This window comes from Giraffa tippelskirchi, chromosome 7 (assembly GCF_054371585.1).
Source record: "Giraffa tippelskirchi isolate mGirTip1 chromosome 7, T2T-mGirTip1v1.2.pri, whole genome shotgun sequence".
NCBI lineage: Eukaryota > Metazoa > Chordata > Mammalia > Artiodactyla > Giraffidae > Giraffa > Giraffa tippelskirchi.
The window spans coordinates 69,958,390-69,967,039 of record NC_137281.1 but is presented as its reverse complement, the minus strand read 5'-3'; the positions used below and the strand labels follow the sequence as shown (position 1 = coordinate 69,967,039).

Sequence of the window (8,650 nt, the reverse complement as noted above, 5' to 3'; positions counted from 1 at the left end):
GGCTGTTGGTATTTCTCCCAGCAATCTTGATTCCAGCTTGTGATTCATCCAGCCTGGAATTTCGAACGATTTACTCTGAATATAGTTAAATAAGCAGGGTAACAATAAACAGCTTTGTTGTACTCCTTTCCCACTTTTGAACCAGTCTGTTGTTCCATGCCCATGTTGTTTTTTGACCTGCACACAGGTTTCAGGAGACAGGTAAGGTGGTCTGGTATTCCCATCTCTTTAAGAATTTTCCATAGTTTGTTGTGATCCACACAACAAACGCTTTAGATTAGTCAATGAGGAAGAAAAAGATGTTTTTCTGGAACTCCTTTGCTTTCTCAGTACTGGAAAAGGTCAGTTTTCATTCCAATCCCAAAGAAGGCAATGCCAAAGAATGTTCAAACTACCGCACAATTGCATTCATCTCACACGCTAGTAAAGTAATGCTTAAAATTCTTCAAACCAGGCTTCAGCAGTACATGAACCGTGAACTTCCAGATGTTCAAGCTGATTTTAGAAAAGGCAGAGGAACAAGAGATCAAATTGCCAACATCTGATGGATCATTTAAAAAGCAAGAGAGTTCCAAAAAAACATCTATTTCTGCTTTATTGACTATGCCAAAGCCTTTGACTGTGTGGATCACAATAAACTGTGGAAAATTCTGAAAGAGATGGAAATACCAGACCACCTGACCTGCCTTTTGAGAAACTTGTATCCAGGTCAGGAAGCAACAGTTAGAACTGAACATGGAACAACAGACTGGTTCCAAATAGGAAAAGGAGTATGTCAAGGCTGTATATTGTCACCCTGCTTATTTAACTTGTATGCAGAGTACATCATGAGAAACGCTGGGCTGGAGGGAGTGCAAGCTGGAATCAAGATTGCTGGGAGAAATATCAATAACCTCACATATGCAGATGATACGACTCTCATGGCAGAAAGTGAAGAAGAACTAAAGAGCCTTTTGATGAGGGTGAAAGAGGAGAGTGAAAAAGTTGGCTTAAAGCTCAACATTCAGAAAACTAAGATCATGGCATCCGGTCCCATCACTTCATGGCAAATAGATGTGGAAACAGTGACTGACTTTATTTTTCTGGGCTCCAAAATCACTGCAGATAGTGATTGCAGCCATGAAATTAAAAGACGCTTACTCCTTGGAAGGAAAGTTATGACCAAACTAGACAGCATATTGAAAAGCAGAGACAGTACTTTATCAACAAATGTCTGTCTAGTCAAGGCTATGGTTTTTCCAGTGGTCATGTATGGATGTGAGAGTTGGACTATAAAGAAAGCTGAGCACCGAAGTATTGATGCTTTTGAACTGTGGTGTTGGAGAAGACTCTTGAGAGTCCCTTGGACTGCAAGGAGATCCAACCAGTCCATCCTAAAGGAAATCAGTCCTGAATATTCATTGGAAAGACTGATGTTGAAGCTGAAACTCCAATACTTTGGCCACCTGATGCAAAGAGCTGACTCATTTGAAAAGACTCTAATGCTGGGAAGGATTGGGGACAGGAGGAGAAGGGGATGACAGAGGATGAGATGGATGGATGGCATCACCGACTCAATGGATATTGGTTTTGGTGGACTCAGGGAGTTGGTGATGGACAGGGAGGCCTGGCATGCTGTGGTTCATGGGGTCGCAAAGAGTCGGACACAACTGAGCGACTGAACTGAACTTGCTTTCTCCATGATCCAAAGAATGTTGGCAATTAGATCTCTGGTTCCTCTGCTTTTTTTAAAATCCAGCTTCTATATCTGGAAGTTCTCAGTTCACGTACTACTGAAGCCTAGCTTGAAGGATTTTTAGCATAACTTTGCTAGCATGTGAACTAAGCACAATTTTATGGTATTGTATGAACATTTTTTGGCATTGCTCTTCCTTGGGATGTAATGAAAATTGATCTTTTCCAGTCCTGTGGTCACTGCTGAGTTTTCCAAATTTGCTGACATATTGAATGCCGCATTTTAACAGCATCATCTTTTAGGATTTGAAATAGCTCAGCTTGAATTCCATCACCTCCATTAGCTTTGTGCACAGTAATGCTTCTTAAGGCCCACTTGACCTCACACTCCAGGATGTCTAACACTAGGTGAGTGACCACACCATTGTGGTTAGCTGAGTCATTAAGACCTTTTCTTGTAGAGTTGTTCTGTGCATTCTTGCCAACTTTTTAAAAAAATCTCTTCTGCTCTGTTAGGTCTTTACCATTTCTGTCCTTTGTAGTGCCGATCCTTGCATGAAATATACCCCTGATATCTCCAATTTTCTTGAAGAGATCTCTAGTCTTTCCCATTCTATTGTTTTCCTCTGTTTCTTTGCATTGTTCATTTAAAAGTACTTCTTATCTCTCATTGCTCTTCTCTGGAACTCTGCATTCAGTTGAATATATCTTTCCCTTTCTCCTTTTGCCTTTCGCTTCTCTGCTTTTCTCAGATATTTGTAAAGCCTCCTCAGACAACCACTTTTCCCTCTTGCATTTCTTTTTCTTTGAGATGGTTTTGCTTCTTCAGCATCACTGGTTGGGACATAGACTTGGATTACTGTAATGTTGAATGATTTGCCTTGAAAATGAACCAAGATTAGTCTGTGGGTTTTGAGAGTGCAACCAAATACTGCATTTGGAACTTTCCTGCTGACTCTGAAGGCTATTCCATACTCCATAGGACAATGTAAATTTTTTCCTTTTCCTTTTTATTTGGCAGAGATATAATATGGCAAATTCAGAAAGACAACAGAAGAGTATTATCACCCACTTGTTTACATATTTTATTGAATGCTCCTCTAAAAAAAATACAAATACTTCTTTTAATTATAACCCTGGAAATTATTACTCTGGAAAATTAGTGCTATTATTTTTTTGTTAATTTTAAAACTAGATAAAGTCTTGGCATGGTTTAGATATCTGCTTAAGGTCATGTAGTTAATATGTGCCAGGACCAGAATTCAGGACTTACCTGTAGCTCAGATGGTAAAGAATCTGCCTGCAATGCAGGAGACCTGGGTTTGAGCCTCTGGTCAGAAAGATCCACTGGAGAAGGAAACAGCAACCCACTCCAGTATTCTTGTCTGGAGAATTCCATGGACAGAGGAGCCTGGTGGGCTACAGTCAAGGGGTTGCAAAGAGTCAGACAGGACTGAGAGGCTAACACACACAACAACACAGACCAGAAGTCAACACCTAGAACTGTTGGAATTCAAAGTCCATGTTCATTTCATGATGCAGCATGGCTTCCATCACAACATTATACTCTAAGCATCTTACATCAAGCTCATCCTTCCTTTAGGGTAGCATGAAAGAGACGTGTATGTAACAATAAAAACCAATGCCTACTGAGTAAGGTTTGAGAGGAGAGGGTGTCAGTGAGTGTAGTTTCCCATTTTTATCCCAGCATTTTGTTTCAACTTATCTCAGCTTGCCCCAATAAAGAGGAACTTTTAGGGAATCAGAGGGTACAGTAAGCAAGCACAGAATCTAATCTCTCAATCACAGCCCTGGATCATATTAAATCCGGTTGCATTCAGTCCTGGGACTTCTGGCCCCACTTTAAGAGCTTCAGAGCATCTGACGATAAGTGAGAAAAATTGAAATGGTATTAACTCATTGACAGGGGCTCAGAATGTCACTTTATTTCTACGGACCATGAAATTTAGAATGTACACTCTAGAAAAACTGGTATACATATTTATTAAAAATATGTTCTCACCTATGGGCCCAGATGGACATCAAGATGGTATCAACATGGACATCAACTGTGAAAATCTGTTTTACAACATTCAATTTTATTGGCTTCTCTCTTCCACAACATCTATAAGGTAAAACTTTAAAGAATGAAATCAGTCCTGAATATTCATTGGAAGGACTGATGCTGAAGCTTTAGCTCCAATACTTTGGCCACCTAATGGGAAGAACAGACATTGGAAAAGACCCTGATGCTGGGAAAGATTGAAGGTAGGAGGAGAAGGGGAAGATAAAGGATGAGATGGATTCATCTAGGCTTTAATAGTACATGAACCGAGAACTTCCAGATGTTCAAGCTGGATTTAGAAAAGACAGAGGAACCAGAGATCAAATTGCCAACATCCATTGGATCACAGGAAAAGCAAGGGAATTCCAGAAAAAAACATCTACTTATGCTTCCTCAGACAGCCATTTTGCTTTTTTCATTTTTTGCATTTCTTTTCCATGGGGATGGTCTTGATCCCTGTCTCCTGTACAATGTCACGAACCTCTGTCCATAGTTCATCAGGCACTCTGTCTATCAGATCTAGTCCCTTAAATCTATTTGTCACTTTAACTGTATACGCATAAGGGATTTGATCTAGGTCATACCTGAATGGACTAGTGGTTTTCCCTACTTTCTTCAATTTAAGTCTGAATTTGGCAAGAAGCAGTTCATGATCTGAGCCACAGTCTGCTCCTGGTCTTGTTTTTGCTGACTGTATACAGCTTCTCCATCTTTGGCTGCAAAGAATAGAATCACTCTGATTTCGGTGTTGACCATCTGGTGATGTCCACATGTAGAGTCTTCTCTTGTGTTGTTGGAAGAGGGTGTTTGCTATGACCAGTGCGTTCTCTTGGCAAAACTCTATTAGCCTTTGTCCCGCTTCATTCTGTACTCCAAGGCCAAATTTGCCTGTTATGCCAGGTGTTTCCTGACTTCCTACTTTTGCATTCCAGTCCCCTATAATGAAAAGGACATCTTTTTTGGGTGTTAGTTCTAAAAGGTTTTGTAGGTCTTCATAGAACCGTTGAAGCTTTTCACTTCATAGAACCGTTCAGCTTCTTCAGCGTTACTGGTCGGATCATAGACTTGGATTACTGTGATACTGAATGGTTTGCCTTAGAAACGAACAGAGATCATTCTGTCGTTTTTGAGATTGCATCCAAGTACTGCCTTTCAGACTCTTTTGTTGATCATGATGGCTACTCCATTTCTTCTAAGGGATTCTGGCCCACAATAGTAGATATAATGGTCATCTGAGTTAAATTCACCCATTCCAGTCCTTCTTAGTTCACTGATTCCTAGAATGTTGACGTTCACTCTTGCCATCTCCTGTTTGACCACTTCCAATTTGCCTTGATTCACGGACCTAACATTCCAGGTTCCTATGCAATGTTGCTCTTTACAGCATCGGACTTTGTTTCTATCAACAGTCACATCCACAGCTGGGTATTGTTTTTGCTTTGGCCCCATCCCATCATTCTTTCTGGAGTTATTTCTCCACTGATCTCCAGTAGCATATTGGGCACCTACTAACCTGGGGAGTTCATCTTTCAGTTTCCTATCTTTTTGCCTTTTCATACTGTTCATGGGGTTCTCAAGGCAAGAATACTGAAGTGGTTTGCCATGCCCTTCTCCAGTGGACCACATTCTGTCAGACCTCTCCACCATGACCCATCCGTCTTGGGTGGCCCCACACGGTATGGCTTAGTTTCATTGAGATAGACAAGGCTGTGGTCCGTGTGATCAGTTTAGCTAGTTTTCTATAATTTTAGTTTCAGTGTGTCTGCCCTCTGATGCCCTCTCGCAACACCTACCATCTTACTTGGGTTTCTCTACCTTAGACGTGGGTATTTCTTCACAGCTGCTCCAGCAAAGTGCAACCGTTGCTCCTTACCTTGGACAAGGGGTATCTACTCACGACGGCCCCTCCTGACCTTGAATGTGGAGTAACTCCTCTCGGCCTTCCTGTGCCCACGCAGCCACTGCTACAGATAGCTGGGAAGAGAAGAGAAGTGAAAAGCAAAGGAGAAAGGGAAAGATATTCCCATCTGAATGCAGAGTTCCAAAGAATAACAAGGAGAGAGAAGAAAGCCTTCCTCAGTGATCAATGCAAAGAAATAGAGGAAAACAACAGATTGGGAAAGACTAGAGATCTCTTCAAGAAAATTAGAGATACCAAGGGAACATTTCATGCAAAGATGGGCTTGATAAAGGACAGAAATGGTATGGACCTAACAGAAGCAGAAGATATTAAGAAGAGGTGGCAAGAATACACAGAAGAACTATGCAAAAAAGAGCTTCACGACTCAGATAATCACGATGGTGTGATCACTCACCTAGAGCCAGACGTCCTGGAATGTGAAGTCAAGTGGGCCTTAGAAAGCATCACAGGAACAAAGCTAGTGGTGGTGATGGAATTCCAGTTGAGCTGTTTCAAATCCTGAAAGATGATGCTGTCAAAGTGCTGCACTCAATATGCCAGCAAATTTGGAAAACTCAGCAGTGGCCACAGGACTGGAAAAGGTCAGTTTTCATTCCAATCACAAAGAAAGGTAATGCCAAAGAATGTTCAAACTACTGCACAATTGCACTCATTTCACACGCTAGTAAAGTAATGCTCAAGATTCTCCAAGCCAGGCTTCATCAATACGTGAACCGTGAACTTCCAGATGTTCAAGTTGGATTTACAAAAGGCAGAGGAACCAGAGATCAAATTGCCAATATCCGCTGGATCATCGAAAAGCAAGAGAATTCCAGAAAAACATCTATTTCTGCTTTATTGACTATGCCAAAGCCTTTGACTGTGTGGATCACAGTGAACTGTGGAAAATTCTGAAAGAGATGGGAATACCAGACCATCTGACCTGTCTCTTGAGAAACCTGGATGCAGGTCAGGAAGCACCAGTTAGAACTGGACATGGAACAACAGACTGGTTCCAAATAGGAAAAGGAGTATGTCAAGGCTGTATATTGTCGCCCTGCGTATTTAACTTGTATGCAGAGTACATCATGAGAAACGCTGGGCTGGAAGAAACACAAGCTGGAATCAAGATTGCCCGGAGAAATATCAATAACCTCAGTTTTGCAGATGACACCACCCTTATGGCAGAAAGCGAAGAAGAATTAAAGAGCCTCTTGATGAAAGTGAAAGAGGAGAGTGAAAAAGTTGGCTTAGAGCTCAACGTTCAGAAAACTAAGATCATAGCATCTGGTCCCATCACTTCATGGGAAAGAGATGGGGAAACAGTGGAAACAGTGTCAGACTTTATTTATGGGGGCTCCAAAATCACTGCTGATGGTGATTGCAGCCATGAAATTAAATGATGCTTACTCCTTGGAAGGAAGATTATGGCCAACCTAGATAGCATATTTAAAAGCAGAGACATTATATTGCCAACAAAATCCATGTAGTCAAGGCTATGGTTTTTCCAGTGGTCATGTATGGATGTGAAAGTTGGATGGTGAAGAAAGCTGAGTGCCACAGAATTGATGCTTTTGAACTGTGGTGTTGGGGAAGACTCTTGAGAGTCCCTTGGACTGCAAGCAGATCCAATCAATCCATCCTAAAGGAGATCAGTCCTTGGTGTTCACTGAAAGGACTGATGTTGAAACTGAAATTCCAGTACTTTGACCACCTCATGCGAAGAGTTGACTCATTGGAAAAGGCCCTAATGCTGGGTAGGATTGGCGGCAGGAGGAGAAGGGGACGACAGAGGATGAGATGGTTGGATTGCATCACTGACTCGATGGACATGGGTTTGGGTGAACTCCGGGAGTTGTTGATGGGCAGGGAGGCCTGTTGTGCTGCAATTCAAGGGGTTGCAAAGTGTTGGACACGACTGAGCGACTGAACTGAACTTAACTGAACTTATACTTCATTGACTACGCTAAAGCCTTTGACATTGTGGATCACAACAAACTGTGGAAAATTCTTAAAAAGATGGGAATACCAGAGCACCTTACCTGCCTCCTGAGAAGATCTGTATGCAGGTTAAGAAGCAGAAGTTAGAACCGGACATGGAACAACGGAGTGGTTTAAAATAAAGAAAGGAGTACGTCACGGCTGTATACTGTCACCTTAATAATTTAGCAGAGTACAAGATGCAGGCTAGATGAAACACAGCTGGAATCAAGATTGCTGGGAGAAATATCAGTAACCTCTGATATGCAGATGACGCCACCCTGTGGCAGAAATCGAGGAGGAACTGAACAGCCTCTTGATGAAGGTGAAAGAGGAGAGTGAAAAAGCTGACTTAAAACTCAACATTCAAAAAATGAAGATCATGGCGTTTGGTCCTATCACTTCATGGCGAATAGGGGGGAAACAATGGAAACAGTGAGAGACTTTATTTTCTTGGGCTCCAAAATCACTGCAGATGGTGACTCAGCCATGAAATTAAAAGACACTTATTCCTTGGAAGAAAAGCTATGACCAACCTAGACAGCATATTAAAAACAGAGACATTACTTTGCCAACAAATGTCCGTCTAGTCAAAGCTATGGTTTTTCCAGTAGTCATGTATGGATGTGAGAGTTGGACCATAAAGAAAGCTGAACACTGAAGAACTGATGCTTTTGAACCATGGTGTTGGAAAAGACTCATCAGAGTCTCTTGGGCTGCAAGAAGTTCCAACCAGTCCATCCTAAAGGAAATCAGTCCTGAATATTCACTGGAAGGACCGATGCTAAAGCTGAACTTCAATATTTTGGCCACTTTATGTGAAGAGCTGACTCACTGGAAAAGACCCTGATGCTTGGAAAGATTGAAGGTGGGAGGAGAAGGGGATGACAGAGGATGAGATGGTTGGATGGCACCTCTGACTCAATGGACATCAGTTTGAGCAAGCTCTGGGAGTTTTTGATGGACAGGGAGGCCTGTCATGCTGCAGTCCATGGGGTCAGAAAGAGTTGGACACTACTGAGCAACTAAAC

The 8,650-nt window shown here is 41.9% G+C and overlaps 1 long non-coding RNA gene across 2 annotated transcripts in view; it reads right to left on the bottom strand.

Annotated features, from left to right (window-relative positions):
* Positions 1–2,735: 2,735 nt before the first annotated feature.
* The window catches only part of LOC145512140 (uncharacterized), a 182,269-nt gene continuing 176,354 nt past the window's right edge, over positions 2,736–8,650 (bottom strand). For both annotated transcript variants that reach the window (XR_014058326.1, XR_014058327.1), the window contains one exon: positions 2,736–5,713. This is a non-coding gene — a long non-coding RNA (uncharacterized LOC145512140). The remainder of the gene's footprint in view (positions 5,714–8,650) is intronic.